This window comes from Ceratotherium simum, chromosome 33 (genome assembly GCF_057802395.1).
Source record: "Ceratotherium simum simum isolate JZ-2026a chromosome 33, ASM5780239v1, whole genome shotgun sequence".
Classification (NCBI taxonomy): Eukaryota; Metazoa; Chordata; class Mammalia; order Perissodactyla; family Rhinocerotidae; genus Ceratotherium; species Ceratotherium simum.
Genome location: NC_141932.1, coordinates 20,940,076 through 20,957,450, shown reverse-complemented (window position 1 = coordinate 20,957,450; position 17,375 = coordinate 20,940,076). Strand labels below are relative to the sequence as shown.

Below are 17,375 nucleotides of genomic sequence, written 5' to 3'. Positions count from 1 at the left end.
TTCAACCTAACCCAGACTTCAAAATAATTATGCTGAGTTGAGGAAAGCAGAAACAAAAGAGGACATAATTTATTATACCATTTATATAAGATTTATAAAGTGCACCTAATCTCTAGGGACAAACAGCAGATCAGTGGTTGCCTGGACAGGGGGTTGGAAATGGGGGAAAGGAGGAGATACAGAAGGGCATGAGGAGACTTTAGGGGTGATGGATATGTTCATTATCTTGGTTGTGGTTTCACAAGTGTGTAATACGTCAGAATTGATCAAGTTGTACGCTTTAAAAATATACAGTTTACTGTATGTCAATTATACATCAGTAAAGCTCTTAAAAATAAAATAATAATGATACAAACTGTCACATATAAAAGAATGTGTTTTCACAGATGCCAGCCCGACCTGTGCCCCCTGCAGGCCCCCATCCCTGTGTGTTTTTATCTGTTCCTCTCTTGTTCTCCTATTGTCTCTCTCTGTCTCTCTTGCACCTTCCCTTTGTCTGCATCTATCTCTGTATTATATCTCTTGTCTATTTCTAGGCCTCTCTTTGTCTCTGGGTTTCCTTCTGTTTCTGCCCTCTGCCTCTCATCTTATCTTTTCTTTATTGAAAGTCTTTGAAATCTGGTGTCTATTTTGCACTTACAGCACATCTTAATTGGGACCCTAAATTTTCTTCAGAAATACTTGCTCTGTATATAGATTTCGTGAAAGTTACAATTGAAAAAGCAAATTCACATACGCAAGTTGTTCCAAATGTAGAGTTTTCCAATAAGGGAATTGTCACTTTTCTAATTAAAATTAAATTTTAATCTTAATTAATCCTACTAGCCATATTTCGAGTGCTTAATAGCCACAGGTGGCAAGCGGATACCATATTGGACATGCAGTTCTAAGCCACAGTGTGACCCTGGGCAACACTCTCACCCACTCTGTGCTTCACTCTCCCCATCTATCAAGTGGAGATGACAACCATCCCAGCCTCAAAGGGTGAGGATACATGACTTGCTCTGTGTAAAGCACTTCATGCATCCCCACCAGTGAATCCCAGGGCTGAAATCAGGATGCAACTCAGTTCCAGATCACACAGCACAACAGGAACCAGTACCCAGGTTCCAAAAATTCCACGGTGGCACCTCTCCAAAGCCAGGAAAGTACAGGTTCCACCCCTGAATTCAAGAGGTCAGGATTGTCAGTTCACTCTCCTCCTGGGTTGGAGGAGTACGAAACACTGCCAGGGTCAGGATCCTGAGTCCAAGAAGGGTTTTCTTAACATTGCAAGAAAGACGCTGCCTCATCTCCCCCTACTCTCTTCTAAAGGAGAGAGACAGAGAGAGGTGGAAAGTCAGGCCCAGGCCATGACATATGGACATGGACACATTCACTCACATGTTCAGCAAATACGGAGTGAGCCTGCCAGAGGCTGGTTGGAGGCAGGCTCAGAGTCATGATGCAGATAGATGCAAGACCAGTGGACATCCAGTCTGTCAGCTACTGGAGCTCAGATCTAAAGGGGGAAACAGAGACACTGAGACAGAGATACAGAGCAGGAGAGAGAGCCACGCACATACAGATTGTCAGGGAGGGTCAGAGAAAAGTCCTGCACTGTGAAGACAGAGCCAGAGGCAGGGAGAGAACCGCCTGGTGCTGGTCAGAGCAATCAGACATCCAGAGGACCCGACGCTCCACCTGCCAGGTCTCGGTCTCTCTGTCTCTCTCCACCTGCCCCTCCACCTCTGAGTCTCACCAGTTCTGTGTCTCTCTCCCCTCCTTCTGTTTCTCCCATCAGTCCCATCTGTGGTTGTCACAGAAGGGAGGGTGAAGCAAGGGGGACTGGAGAGAAGGACACTGAGGGTCTGCAGGCCCTATAAAGACAGGAACTGGCTGATGCACAAACACACAAGCTCACACCGACTCACACACAGGGACATGTACCATGACCACCACGCAAATGCAAACACGCCTTCAGGTATGAAACCATGTAAATACATATAAGTGCGCTCACATGGAAAATATGCATGTAAGGACACACAGACTCATACACAGAAACATATCAGTATGTTCATGTAAATATAAACACCCAGTCACATATGAAAATCATGCAAGCTCTCACACAGATGCAAGCATAAACACACAAACATTGCCAAAACAAGTAGACAGTGCATGATCACCTATGCTCAAAAAATACACAATGGAATATTACTCAGCCATAAGAAACAATGAAGCCCAGCCATTTGTGACAACATGGATGGACATTGAGGGTATTATGCAAAGTGAAATAAGTCAGAGGGAAAAGGTCAAATACTGTATGATTTCCTTCATTAAGTAGTAGATAATAACAACAATAAACAAACACATAGGGACAGAGATTGGATTGGTGGTTACCAGAGGGGAAGGGGGGAAGGAGGAGGGCGAAAGGGATATTTCAGCACAAGTGTGTGCTGATGGGTTGTAATTAGTATTTGGGTGGTAAACATGATGTAATCTATGCAGAAATAGAAGTATAATGATGTACACCTGAAATTTATACAATGTTATAAACCAATGTTACTGCAATAAACAAAAAATTGAAAAAAAAATAATAAATAGTTTGCAGAGCCGGAAAAATAAATAAATAAATACACACACACACACACACACACACACACACACACACCCGTGTGGACCTTGGTATCTCTACCACAGTATCTCTGCCAACATCTAGGGAGGGAGTGCAGAGATAGGGAGTGAGCAGGTCACTGAGCCGCCCGAGGAGGAAGTATAGGTCCCTTAGCTCCTCTCTTTAAAGTCCTGGACAGCGATGAGAGAGGATGTGGGGAATAGATGCCGTTAAGTAACTGGGTGGGGAGGCAGGCTGCAGTGGGGTGGAGGCAGTCAGACTGGGACCATGGAGCTCAGTGTGCTCCCCACCCCTCTTGCTCCCCTCACAGGACTCTTGCTTCTCCTGGCCAGGGGCCTTCCAAAGGCCCAGAGCAACCTCCTGCCAGGACCCCATTCTCTGCCCTTCTTGGGGAACCTTCTGCAGATGGACAGAAGAGGCCTGCTCAAATCCATCCTGAGGGTGAAACACAGATGGATGGGGTCTGAGGGTGGGTCCCTGCCTCCGTACCTGGGAATCACTCCCCAGAAGGACTGAGGCATGCTCCCAGGTGCAGGGGTGGGATGTGTGACGGTCAGTGACTAAGGTCATGGAGCTGAAGCATGGGGGATGGTGGTCAGACTGTCAGAGGTGTCCTTGCTCAGTTGGAAGTGTGTGGGCACTGTCTCTGGTGCAGGCAGGTGGGCATGTTACCGAAGCAAGTGGGCTCACCTCCGGGTGAGTTAAATACGACTCTACACTAGTGGAAGTTGGCTCACAAAGTAGAGTGTATTTGCAGCAAATAGGAGGCCATGAGAAATCATTTCCAAAGTCATGGCATCCCCAAACACAGGGAAGTGGGAACTTTTATTTCAGTTGGGGAATGAATATTCAAAAAGGAGAGGCAGGTATTCGCTTGCAGAGGCTCAGTTGGAGAACATGATTCCACATAATGAGGCCTAAGCTCCTCCTGGAGAGATCTGTGCATTAGAAATAAGGCAAAGGTCATGGTCGTGGCTCTTGGGGGGAGGCTTGGTCAGTTTCAGGATGGCTGGTGGTTACCTCTCCTTAACACAGAAAAGGAAAAGAAACAACTTGGAAAAACAGTTAATTGCTTCCAAACCCACCTTTGAGTTTCTCAAGGCACCTAGTCAGTGACAAGCATGAAGAGGTCCTGGGTGTGAGCCACAGGTGTAGAATTTCACCCTCTTCTGCCACCCTTGTTCCGTTCCTGGGTGCCTGCTCACCACTGGAAGAGATAGAAAAAGGGTATGTTTCTCCTCTGCCAACAAAGACAGCGAAGACTGGCTCATGGCAGTGCCAGGGCAATGGGGAGATGGGAGGGAGAGCAGGACGGAAGGCCAGGTGCTGAGTGCTTACCAATCATGAACATTAATGCACTATAATAGTAGCTGACACTGTGGAGTATTTACTAGGCTCTGTATCACTGCTTTCCAGCCATGATTTCATGTTTGATGATCTGTTTATTTATTAATAATGTAATCCACACCCATGAACCAACTATCCAACAGAAGGATTGAACACTGACAGTAACTTCCAACTGCCCCGTGCTCCTCTGTACACTTTCCCCTGCCATGGCGACCACACTCCTGAATCTTGTGCTTGTCATCCCTTTGCTTTTAATAGAGAATATTTTATCACTGCTGTGGAGGCCCCAAGTGCATATTATTTCATTTCAGTGTCTTTAATGTATCGCAAAGGTACCGTCCTTTTGGGTAAACTCCTGGACTTAATTGCCTCACTCAGAATTATGTAGCTACAATTTATCTGTATTGTTGTGGGTGTCGGGGGAAGAGGGGGAATCTCCCTCTGCCTTTTTCCTTAAGGTTCTTATGGCTGGCCAAATAATTAACAAGACAGGGTAACAGGAGAAAATAATACCAAGTTTAATAACATGTATACATGGGAGAAAGCAGGGACACTGCGTTTCTCAACACAATAGCAGAAATTCTCGTCTTAAATACCATGTCCAACCAAAGACAAGGAGGATGTTGGGGGTGGGGGTATCAGTTACAGGAGATTATCACTAAAGCACTGTAAACAAGAGTAAAGTTTATTATGCAGTTTTAAGGCCTCACCTTCCACATTGATAAGTCTCTAGAAATGAGGTCATCCCCCCTCTTCCCAATACAGAGAGGGAGATACCTTTACAAATGGAGACTTTCCTTGTAAATGATTGTCTGGTAACTCCTCGCAGGGCCATCCAGAGCATGTGGCCAGAGAGACAGAACTTCTGATAAGATGGGCTTGTTGGTGCCTTTTCTATTGTAACCTCTATCCTACACTATCTTTATAGCTGTCATGATAATAACTCCTTCCTGAAACAGATCTTTTGTTTTAAATTCTTTAGGCAGTTTGGGAGGGGAAACTCAAATACTCTTCCTGAGTTCTCTGAGTCCTTATTGTCTTCAGCTCGAAATAATCCGCATACCAGAGTGGTGCTTCCTGGGGTAGCTTGCCCTGAGCACCATCATGGGAATCCATCAGGTTTAGTTCACAAGAGGGCTGGTGTTGTGAGAGGTTTGGTGGATTCGATCAGAGATGTAAAAGAAACTTTCCACTCCAAACAAATGGACTGAAGGTATATTTTATTATATAGAGGAGAGTGAAGGCGAAGTCTGCAAACAGATCTGAATAGGTCAAATAATGAGAGGGAAATGACACAATTGACAAATATTTCTTTGTGTGCTGGTGGCTGTAGGTCTATGGAACGGCCAAACGTGGCTGTACTCATGTCAAGACAGCTGGGAAAGGTGCTATCCCCAACTTAGAGGTAGGGTCAGTGAAGTTCAGCCTGGGAAAGGAACTTGTCCACAGTCACACAGCTGGGACTTCACAGAGGGGATGTTGGAGTCCAGCACAGAGGTCTCTTCATCTCCAACACCTTTGTAGACTGAAGCTGCCTAAGAATTTGGGGATCACAGAATCCTTTGGGAATTTGATTAAAGCTGTGGGCTCCCTCCACTAAAAATATCTACACACATTTAGCATAAAATTTTGAGAGGTCCAGAGCCACTAAAGCTCTTCCATATACCCTCAAAGGATCCTCAAGGTGTCCCTGATCCTCCATTATCATTGCACCTTTGTGGAGAGAGAAAGGAAGAAAGAGAGAGGAGGAGAGTGAAGAGATTCGGGGGGGAGGGAGAGGGCATGGGCTAGTGGGTATCGTGATAGGAGGGGTTGGGGAGGTGGCTCTGCTCCTCATCCATTCCCCCATATGCTCCCAAATCCTTCTGGAGACAGACAGACATAAATTTGTGTTTGATTCAACTCTTACTCATTACTCAACTCTTACCCTCGGCTTCCTCTTCTGTAAAATGAGATGGTGACCACAAGAATATGCGCCTCCTGAGACTGTTGTCAGGGTTAAATGGGTTATTGCAGAGACCCTGGTGGGTAGTTAAATGGGTAAGTTAAATGGCAGCCACTTCAATCCATTCATTCATTTATTCACTCATACAATAATTTACTGGGCACCTTCTGTGTATTGGGGAATATTCTAGGCGTTGATGATGTGACATTGGACAGGGATACAAAATAAACAAATAAGGAAATATTAGGTCAACAGGAGCTATGATGAAAATAAAACAGAGTGATGTTTTAGAAAGTTGTGGGAGGTAATTTAGATTGAGTGGTGAGGGAAAGGCTCAGTCTTGCTTAGTTTCTGAGCCGAGACACTGCAAGATGTAGGCGGAAGACAGCAGAGAGAGGCAGGTTTTGGTGTAACACTGGAACGTAGGAAACTCTGAGAAGCACAGCATGTTTGGGCGACAACACAGAAGCTGGATCTGATTGAGTGAAGGAGCGAGTCGGAGGAGAAGTGAGAGGAGTGATGGGGCAGCGTTATATAGGGCCGTGCGGCCACAGTGGAGACTTCAGGTCTTACTCTCAGCACAGTGGGAGCATTGGAGGTTTTGGAGCCGGTTAGGGATATTAATTAATTTATATTTTAATGGGATTAGTCTGGCTTCCAGGGACAGGTGATGAAACAATTGTAGAAGGAACATGTATGACAGCAGGGAGACCAGTGAGGAGGCTTTGCAGAAATCCGTGTAAGTTTTAAGTAAACTTAACCTTTTTACAATTTCAGGTCAACTTTTTATTGATGCTGAACATCACCTTACAAAGTGCACAAATGATAAGTGTGAAACTCAGTGAATTTTCTCAAATGAACATACTCATGTAAATGATATACAGATAAGTAATAACAATGCCTATCCCCAGAAACCCCCTTCATGTCCTCCTTCTAGTCATTTCTCTCTTACTATTCTGACACCGTAGGTTTGTGTTATCTATATTGAACTTCATAAAAATAGAATTATGATGTACGGACTCTTTTGTGTCTAGTTGCTTTCACTGAACATTATGTCTGTGAGTTTCATTCATGTTGTTAAGTGTAGCAGTGGTTTGTTCTTTTTCATTGCTGCATAGTATTCCATGGCATGAATACCTCATTACATTTTAGTCTGTATCGATGGTGCTGAGCATTTCATTAATAAGGCTTCTATGAATCTCCTTCTTCATAATTTTGGTGAATCCACATACACATTTTTCTTGGGCTTTTGGTTGAGAGTGAACATACTGAGTCACTGAATATACATGGATTCAGCTTCAGTAAGAACAGCTGGGGTGTTTCCCAAGTGGCTGTATTGATGTTATGATTTTTCAGATTTCATGGTCACCACCAGAGGGCCCTCACTTTCCCTTCATGTCTACCAAGTTGGGGGGTTTAGGGTAGATCTCTGGGGAAAATGTCAGGAGGCAGACAGCAGGTTGAAGTTGAGTCCCAAAAAAAGGATGATTCTTTAGTTGTGATGCCAGGGAGATCTGCCTAGACTCAAGAGTATGGGTGAGGGCGATATTAGAAATATATAACTGGGGCCAGCCCTGTGCCTTAGCAGTTGGGTGCACGTGCTCCGCTACTGGCGGCCCGGGTTTGGATCCTGGGCGAGCACCGACGCACCGCTGGTTGGGCCATGCTGAGGCGGCATCCCACATACAGCAACTAGCAGGAGTACAACTATAACATACAACTATCTACTGGGGCTTTGGGGAGAAAAGGGGGGAAAAAAGGAGGAGGATTGGTAATAGATGTTATCTCAGGGCTGGTCTCACAATAAAAAAAAGAAAAGAAATATATAACCCTCCCTACTGATTGTGGCACCAATCACATGGACCGTGGCTGGGAGCTGGGTTAATCCTTTAGTTGCTGGGTTCTGGGGTGGAGGGTCTTGGGAGAAGCAGCTAATTATCAATCTGATGTAAGATTTTTAATGGTTTAACAACTGGGATGGTCACAGAGGTGCACACTACCTAACAGCAATCCTGGGGGTGCATATGCTTGGCAGCTCCAAGAGAGATATGGGTGTGTCTTCACAGTTTACCTGGGGCCAAGGCCTATGGTCATGCTGTGTGGGACAGAGGCCATTGGGAGGCCCTGGTGGACCAAGCTGAGGCCATCTCTGGCTGGGGGAAAAATTGCTGTCATTGAGCAAGTCGTCCAGGGGTATGGTAAGGACCTCAATGGCACCGGGTAGGGGCAGGATGAAGGGTAGGGATTGGGGAGGTGAGTCTGGGAAGGTAGGGTAAGGGATGGAGAGGGACCCAGAGTCTCCTTCCAACTTCTCCACCCTCAGATGTGGTCTTTGCCAACAGGGAATGTTGAAAGACTCTTCAGTGATTCTCTCTGGCCACCATGAGAGACCTTGGGATGGGAAAGCGGAATGTGGAGCAGTGAATTGCAAAGGAGGTTCAGTATCTGGTGGAGAAGTTGAGGACGACCAAGGGTGAGCCCTCAGGGATAGGTAACAAAGAAGGGCATTGAATCAGAGAGAGATGTAGGGTACATAAAAACACAAAGACAGAGGGGTAGATGTGGGCAGAGAACGACAAGTAGGTCTAGAGAAAGACAGAGCCTGAGAGACCATCAGTCTGAGGGACAAGGCTAGAGAGAGCAGCATGGAGATGGACAGAGATGAGCAGGAGAGGGACACGGGGAGCCAGAAGAGATGCGGGCTGTGTAGTGTCGAGAACAACCCAAAGACATGGACTAAGATATTAGCACACTGTTTACTTGTCTTCAGGAAACCAGTGTATGGGTTAATTTTATCTATCAATCAAAGGAAAAAACAGGACTCACATAAAAGAAAGCAAAGAGAGAAAAGGGGAAACTACAGACATTTAGGAAATGACGAACTGAGTTTTCCTTTCTGTGAGTTAACTGTTGATGAGCTGGCAGTGAGCAAAAAGGGCAGAGGGGTATGCTGCTCTCAGGCAGCTGGATGGGCCATCAAAGAAGCACTCTGGTTGTTTGTGGATTTTCCACAAATTGGTGGTTATGAGACACAAAGTTGAAAGGGTTCTTTCTTAAGAGATTGCAAGGCATAAATGTGGAGGCTGGGAGGGAGAGGCAGAGGCAGAGACACAGGGAGCAAAAGAGGAATAGGGACAGAGGCTGAGAAGAAAGACAGGAAGAAATAGAATAACACAAAGAGACAGAAAAGGAGACAGAGACAGAGATGGAGGGACCAAGACCAAGAGAGACATGCAGACAAGAGAGAAAGTGAAAGAGGCTCAGAGAGGCAGAAAGAAACAAAGAAAGAGGGAAACTAAGATAGAGAAAATTAGAGAGACAGACAGACTCAGTAGGGGTCGGCTGGGGACCAAGAGAAGATGGACGGGTGAGACCCAGAGAGAGAGGCTGCACCCACCTGAGGCTCCAGAACTCACAGCCCACCCTCAGTTCAACGAGGCCAAGACGTCACACATCACATAGACATAAACTAACAAGTGCAGAATGATTCCTGAAGACCACAGCCCTTGAGATGAAGAGAAGAGATGAAAGGGGAGTGACAGATAAGGGACAGGGAGAGCAGAGCCTTTAAATTTGCACCTGCAATTGATAGAACACCTGCTCTGCACCACCTGTGCCCCAGGGACTGAATGCTACCTGCTCCCAGAGTCAGAGCTGGGACCTGAGTGGGGACCAACCACAAAGCCCTGTAGCTGGGCCACCTGGATCTGAGTCCTGGCCCCAGGGATGAGTAGCTGGGTAACTCTGGTCACACGACATAATCTCTCTGTCTGCCCATCTATAAAATGGGGGTAATAACAGAACTGCACGTTCCTCATAGGGTCCTGGTGAGAATTAAATGAAACAATTTGTGAAGTGCTTAGAATAGGGCCTGGCACATAATATGGGCTGATGAGTGTTAGCTGCTCCTGGTCCTGTTTTCTTCACCATGACTGAGTGATGGAGGACAGTCACACAGAGCTGGGGCAGCAGCCAAATGCTCCCCAGGCCTTTGAGTCAGTGTCCAGTGACCTGTGCCTCCTCCCCCTAGGAGCCTTCCAGGATCCCACCTTCTTCTTCTATGTCATCACCATCAACATCGTCTCCTCCACTGTCTTTGGAAAATGCTTCTCCTACAGAGATCCCGAGTTCCTGTGGCTCCTGGACTTGTTCTACGAGTCCTTTGCACTTGTCAGCTCCTTCTCCAGCCAGGTCAGGGAGAGGCTGAGGGACAGTGGGCACAAGAGGGCATCCAGAGCAAGGGAAAGGAGTGACCTGCTTTGAGGGCCAGAAATGCAGCTTTGGGCTGGAAGAAGGGCAGAGACAACAGGAAGAGACAGGGACACTGACACATGGAGGGAGGGGGAGACAGTGAGAAGGGGACTGAGAGACTAAGATGAAAGGGGAGTGATGGGGGAGGCAGAAATAGTGAGAGAGACTAAGGAATGAGAAGAGAGAGGAGAGAAGAGGGGAGGAAAAGAGAGAAGACAGAGATAACAAGACAAAGAGGGGCAGAGACAAAGAGATCCTGAGAGAGAGAGGTGAAAAGAGAGAGAGTCTGTCTTTGGCAAATCCCCTCAGTGGAGGAAATTCAAGGATACATGAAAATAAGAAACTATTTCTTCATTTTCCCCATTTCTCCTCCTTCTTTCTGTTTTTTAAAAATTTCTCCCAGACTATAAAGGATGTGCTCCTCTTTTAAAACAAAATAATAAAGCTTCTCTTTCTCAACCAATCTGGAAATACACCTTTTGTGTATTAAGTTAAAAAAATTAAATGGCAGAACTATATGCCTGGCTATCATTCTTAACTAGGTGTATGTCTAATTCACAGGTAGGACGGTTATGAATCTGGAATGGGGCCCAGGGAGAATATGTGCGACAAGCCCATCAGGTGGTTTCAGTTTTCTTCTCCCATAGAGAACCATGGACAGAGGAAAGTCTGGAAGGAGATCCACCAAAAAGTTAACAGCGTTTATCTATAGAAGGAGGGATTAAGAAGGAATTTTACATCAATACATTTCTGAATTTTTGCAATTATTTGCAACAAGTTAGGTATTACATTTATCATAAGACAAGACAATACAAATATGCTCCAACATAAATAAATAGACATAAGACATCAGTAGGCTCATCTTGAGTAAACATCCTGTTATCAATGCCTGACACAATAAGGGAGATGCAAGAGGTGGAGAGAGTCAGAGAGGGGTTTGAGTAAAATGGATAAACTGGCTGAGGTAGGGAAGAGAAGCCCAGAGAGATGATGATAAGGGAAGACACACAGAGATAAGGAGAGGTGGAAAGGAGAGATGGAGAGGTGGGGCAGAGACCAAGAAAAAGACATGAGGATGAGAGAAGATGATGAAGAAAGAGAAAAATGTGAGAATAACGGATCAGAGGAGACATAGTATCAGTGAGCAGGGGACTCAGATACAGAGAGAGATGGTGAGACAGAGACAGAGACACAGAGATATAGAGACATAGATACAGAGACAGAGGGAGACAGAGATTCCTCCTCTGTGGTATCAGGGCCCAGCAAGGCTGCCCCTCCCTGTGACCTCAGCCCCAGGAGGAGCTCACATCCCCTTCTTCCACCTGCCTCAGGTGTTTGACATCTTCTCCAACTTCCTGAAGCACTTTCCTGGCACACCAGGCAAGTCTACAAAAATCTGCAGGAAATCAATGCCTTCATTGCCTGCAGCATGGACGAGCACCGTGAAACCCTGGACCCCAGCAACCCCCGGGACTTCATCAATACCTACCTGATCCGTATGGACAGAGTGAGGTTTGGGCGAGGATGGGTTGGAGGGGTGGAGAGGAAGGAAAAGATTGGGTAGAAGAAGGGAGGGGAAAGGGGTAGAGTGGGGAGGAGGGAGAGGGAATAACAGAGGATGAGGAGGTGATTTAGAAAACAAGGGGAGATGCAGGAAGGAACAGAGGGGGAGATGAAAGAAAAGAGAAAGTAGGGAGGAGAGAGATACAGGAAATGCAGGACAAGGGACAAATATATAGCAACAGGTGAAAAGACCCACAAAGGCAGAAAGAGGCTGGGAGAGCAAGAGAAACAAACACACCAAAGAGATGGAGAGAGAGATTGAAACAGAGCCAGACAGAGTGAAGAGAGACAGATGGAGATCTATGGTTGGAAATACAGAGGATAGAGAAAATAAAGTGGGCCAGTCGGTAGGAGAGACTCAGAAACAGGCGGAGGGCACCCAGAGAGACATCTGAGGGTAAGGCTCCAGCCTCCCCTGACGTGAGCCCTACCCCTCTGGACCCAGGAAAAGCCCAACCTGAACAGCGAATTCCACCAACAGAACCTCATCATCACTACGCTCTCGCTATTTTTCCCTAGCACTGAGAACACCAGCACCACTCCCCATTCTGAATTCCCTCTCATGCTAAAATACCCCCACATCACAGGTGGGTGGGTTAGGGACAGTCAATCAATGGGGGTCTTCTGACCCCTTTTGGGGCTGCAGAAGCAGGGCGAGGGGTCCTTCGTCAATGAGAGAGGGCATGTTCCCCTCTTATACCTGGAGCCCTGCAGGTTTTGAAGGATCCCCCAACTAGGCCAGTCCTGTTGGTGGATGGATGGATGAAGAATCTGTCAATCTGTTCTACCACTGTTTTCTCTGATCGCTTAAAGATCAACTCATCCACCCATCCATCCATCCAACTATCCATCCATCTGTCCTTTATTCATTAATTAACTTGTATCCTCCAATTCTTTTATCTTTAATTTATCCAAAACATACACTTCCATTCTTTATTTGGATTAACTGATTCCTCTGTTGATCTTTAGAAACAGTGATTCATTGAATGAACTATTTGTCATTGCTTCATTGGCTCATTCATTCATTCATACATCCATCTGTCTGTCTATGAGCTAGGTCTCATTCTCCGATCCTTCCACAATCAGTCTTTCAATTCATCATTCATCCATCTATTCCTTCATTTATCCATTTAATAATTCACTCATTTATTCATCCTTGATTTACTCCTCTATCATTCAATCCATCCATCCATTTATTCCTTTATTTATTCTTTCCTTCAATAATTTATTCATTCACTTATTCCTCTGTAAATCTGGCCATTCATCCATTCATGTGATTTACTTGTCTGTGGACTATTTATTAATGATTCATTAATTCATCTATTGGTTGATAAGTGAATACATACATACATTCATTAATGTTCTTCTATTCATCAGTCTTTCCATTTATGAATTTACCCATTGGTCGATTAATTGATTGGTGGATTCATTTATTAATCCACTTGTTCATCAGTTAATGTTCTGATCTATTTTGCTTTTATATTCCTGAGGACCTAGCACAGTGCCTCATCTTTCATACATACACAACAAATACTAGTTCATTTTTCCACTCACCTTGGAGAATTTTGACAGGTTCATAGCCTAGCATTATTAATCTGAAATTCTGTGCAAAAATGTGGCACACGTGGGTATGTGTGTGTCTGTTTTACCTGTGCATGTGGGGAGAGAATCCATAACATTCATTAGATTTCAATGGATGAGAAGTCTTATTGCGTCCTTCCTCCCACCATCACCCCAAGCTGGTTGCTCTGAGGGGTGTCAATAATCTAACCCTTTACTAGAGGTATTTTCTGGCTCACTGGCCCATAGAGCAGTGTCCCTGCTGAAATGTCTCTTTGAAATGAGGTTCACTGGTCCCACTCTCCTGTGCGGAGAGAGTCCCCAGAAGATTGATCAGGTGATTGGCTCACAACGCCCTCCAGACTTCAATGACCAAGCCAAAATACAATACACTGATGCAGTCATTCACTCAGAGAATCTCAGATCTCATCCCCATTGGCATGCCCCACGTGGTCACCAAAGACACTCACTTCTGAGGGTACATCATTCCCAAGGTCAGGCCAGCTGGTCTCCCACATCTGTCCTGAGTGGGCATCCTGGATTCTCTTAATCTCCAAACTTGACCTCTCATCTGTTTTATAATTAGGGCCTTCTCCTCTCATTTTTTTCAGTCTTGATGTGGGGAAGGGAGTGGCAATGTCTTTTGTTCTTGTAACCCTCCCTCAGGGCACTGAAGTATATCCTGTTTTGAGCTCTGCTCTCCATAACCCACATTATTTTTGAAAAACCAGGCGCCTTCCACCCTGACCACTTTCCGGATGCCAGTGGGGCACTGAAGAGGAAGGAAGCTTTTATCCCCTTCTCCACAGGTAAGCTGAATCCACATTCCCTTTCCCAGATATCAGAGTTCAGGTGCCATCCCCTTTTTGAGACAATCAAGGAGAGGTCTCTGTTTATTGAGCAGTGAGTATATGCCAACTCTTTTACCTGCATTAACCACTTCATATTCACTACAAACCTAGAAGGGGCTTGAGAAGTGAGATCATCTTCCAAATGTATATCTTGGTAAGCTGGACACTGGGCAAGTATTTTAACCTCTCCACATCTTGGTATAAAATATTTGTTGAGCATTACTCTGACCCCAAGTTGGGAGCTGTTGATAACGCATTGGACAAGTCACATAGAGACAGAGTTCCCGCCCCAGGAAATTTACTATCCAGCAGGGTAGGTGGGCATTCATCGTATGGTCACGAAAGAATATCTAATTCAGTAAAGTAATGTTTGCAATGTGCTTAGAACTACTTGGATCAAAGTAAGTGCTCATAAGGGCAATTAGTATTATTATAATTAACCATAATTTTGATAATTGCTCTAAAGGGGGCTTTGGGAGCACAAAATAGGAAGTACTGAGAACTCTTGGTATGCTGGTGAGGAAAAGCTACCTTAAGCACTGGCTTCTAAGCAAAGACTTCATGGTTGAGCATCAACCAGCCACTGGAAGGAGTGTTTCAAAGCAGAAGAAACAGCAGGAACAGAGCTTGAATGTAGAGACAGCATGGTGCACTGAGAAACTAGAAGAACCGAGGCAGCCTGAGTGTGGGTTACAGAAGGGGGGTGAGGGTGAAGAGCTCATCTGAAGGGACTTGAAAATTTGGGGTGGGGGGTTGGATTTATGCTGCTGGCACTGGGGAGCCAGGGAGGATCTTGAAACGCTCTGACATGTCTCTATTTCCATTTTCCAATCTTGGTCCCCATCCAGAGAAAACCTTAGCTCCAGATTCCTCATCATTTGGTAGAAAGGAAGACCCCAGATCAAGTCCCTGGTCTTGAGTTCCATCAGCAACTTCAGTGACCCAGGGCCTTGGCTCTGCCCAGTGCAATGGCCTTCTCCCTCATTTCATCTTCTCCCTCATTTCATCTTAAGTGAGAGTTAGGGGCCATGTGGTGGCGTTAGGGTCTGTTCCTCCATTCAATAGTCCTGTTGTATGTTTAGAGAGAGGCAGAGAGGTGGAGAAATAAAGACAAGACAGACAGGTAAGGATAGAATGAGCGAGAAAGAGAGAGAGGGACAAAGAGAGACACAGAGGGAGATAGAGACAGGGGAGATGGTGGAAAGAGACAGAGAGTGAATATAAGACAAGAGAGGGAGGAGGGGAGTGGAGGAGAAGACGGAGAGAGGAGGGTATAGAGAGAGGCAGAGGAAAATAGGGAAGAAGGAGGAGAGAAACAGGTAAGACATAGAGAGAAAAAAGAGAGTGACATAAGCAGAGAAGAAGAAATAGTAAAGGGATCTGCAGAGGAAGATGAGAAATGAGAGAGAAAGAGTTGCAGACAGAATCAAATCCAAATACAGAGGAAAACAAGATGGAAGAAAGCAGAAACAAGGGACAAAGAGAAGAGTGACAGAGAAACAGTGCCTGACAGGAGGTAGAGACAGAAAAGAAGGCCCAGGCCAACTGCCATGGGCAGAAAGAAAGACAAGCTGAGCCAAAAAGTTGTTAGAGCCAAAGGGATACCAAAGCATGTCCAAATGGACAGCCCCAGGGACGAGGAGGATGGGGTGGGAGGGAGATAACAGGTGTCAGGCTGTTCTGGAAAGAGCTGGGTCGCAGAACCGGTCACAGCAGAAGAACCAGCCTGGAGCCCCGCCCCAAGTATTTCTAAGCTCATGTCTCCTAACTCCTGGATATGCCAGAAAGATGTGCACCCCGCCCCAGATAGCTCCACACGGGCACAACGTCTATCAATTTGAAAAGTCTTGCAAATGCCTGGAAACTCAACGTGACCTTCCAAGGTTGTCAGCTTGCAGGTGATGATCCATGGACATTAAAGAGGACACTGTCAGTGTCTCTGCCTGAGTTTTCAGCTCCCTTTGCCCTCAATTCTCTCCAAATCCGTCATTTATAACCTACTGTGGGGAGGGGCTCCTTACACGTCTGAGAATCTGATGGAAGCCATACAATCCCATGGTAAGTGCATCAGTCTCATTCACAATTTTACATACAATCTGGGAATTTTTCAGAACTCTTGAAGCGCATGGCTCTCAGGCTGAGATAAAAAGATAACCCAGAGATAGACAAACACACGCAATGCCAGAGACATACCCCACACACTCCTCACCACACACACTCAGAAACAAATGCAAAGCACTAACTACATTTATAGGATCCATAATAGGGGCCAGAGTAGAATTCTAAGAATTTTTACAAATATTAACATTTTTTAACCTCACTATAGCCCTATGAGATAGGTACCATTCTCTCCATACTAGAAATGAAGGATATTAAAAATGTTATTTGGGAAATATGCACACACCTACACATGGAGCAGACACACACACACACACACACAGACATCCTACCAGAAGTGGGTCCTTTGATTGTGTGGGGCCAGGGAACCCTTTGGAATCGAACAGAAGCTACAAACTATCTCTGGGAAAAATGTGCAAGGCACATTTTCCCAGAGATTTGCAGCTGGATCACACAGTGGGAAACCCCCTAAAATTCCACTCTGAATTGCAGGTTAGAGGTCAATCCCATGCCAATCTGTTGCAATGCAAGCAGGTGTCTGGGCTTCGGATGTGACAGGGCAGATAATGTGCATCAGCCTCATGCCTACATTGACCAACATCTGTGCCCACAGGGAAACGCATTTGTCTTGGGGAAGGCATCGCTCGCACCAAATTATTCCTCTTCTTCACCACCATCCTCCAGAACTTCTCCGTGGCCAGCCCCGTGGCCCCTGAAGATATCGACCTCACACCCTGGGAGAGTGGTGTGGGCAAACTGCCCGCAATGTACCAGATCAGCTTCCTGCCCCACTGAGGGTGCTGAGGGAAGTGGGTTCAAGGATTCCAGGGTCATGAAGTATCCCCATCTCTTCAGAGAATGGCCCCTGACTCTCTCCATGTCTTCCTACCTCTGAAAGACACACTGCAAGCTTGTATCCTTCCCCTTCCTTGGTTGCCACCTCTGTGGGAAAGTCTTCCTGCAGTCTCACCTCCTTCCATCATGCTGCAGCTCTTCTAAAGACTCAAGGAACTTTTCCTTTTCTCTGTTAATAGAATTCGAGAAGTGATGTATATATAGAAATGGGGGGCTATAAGGAGAAACCTGGCTCAGGGTCTCTGCAGTTCCACCTATGAGGCCACAGCTC

The 17,375-nt window shown here is 45.8% G+C and overlaps 1 pseudogene; it reads left to right on the top strand.

Annotated features, from left to right (window-relative positions):
• Positions 1–2,881: 2,881 nt before the first annotated feature.
• On the top strand, positions 2,882–17,044 carry LOC101392140 (cytochrome P450 2B11-like; annotated as a pseudogene).
• The last annotated feature ends 331 nt before the right edge of the window (positions 17,045–17,375 follow it).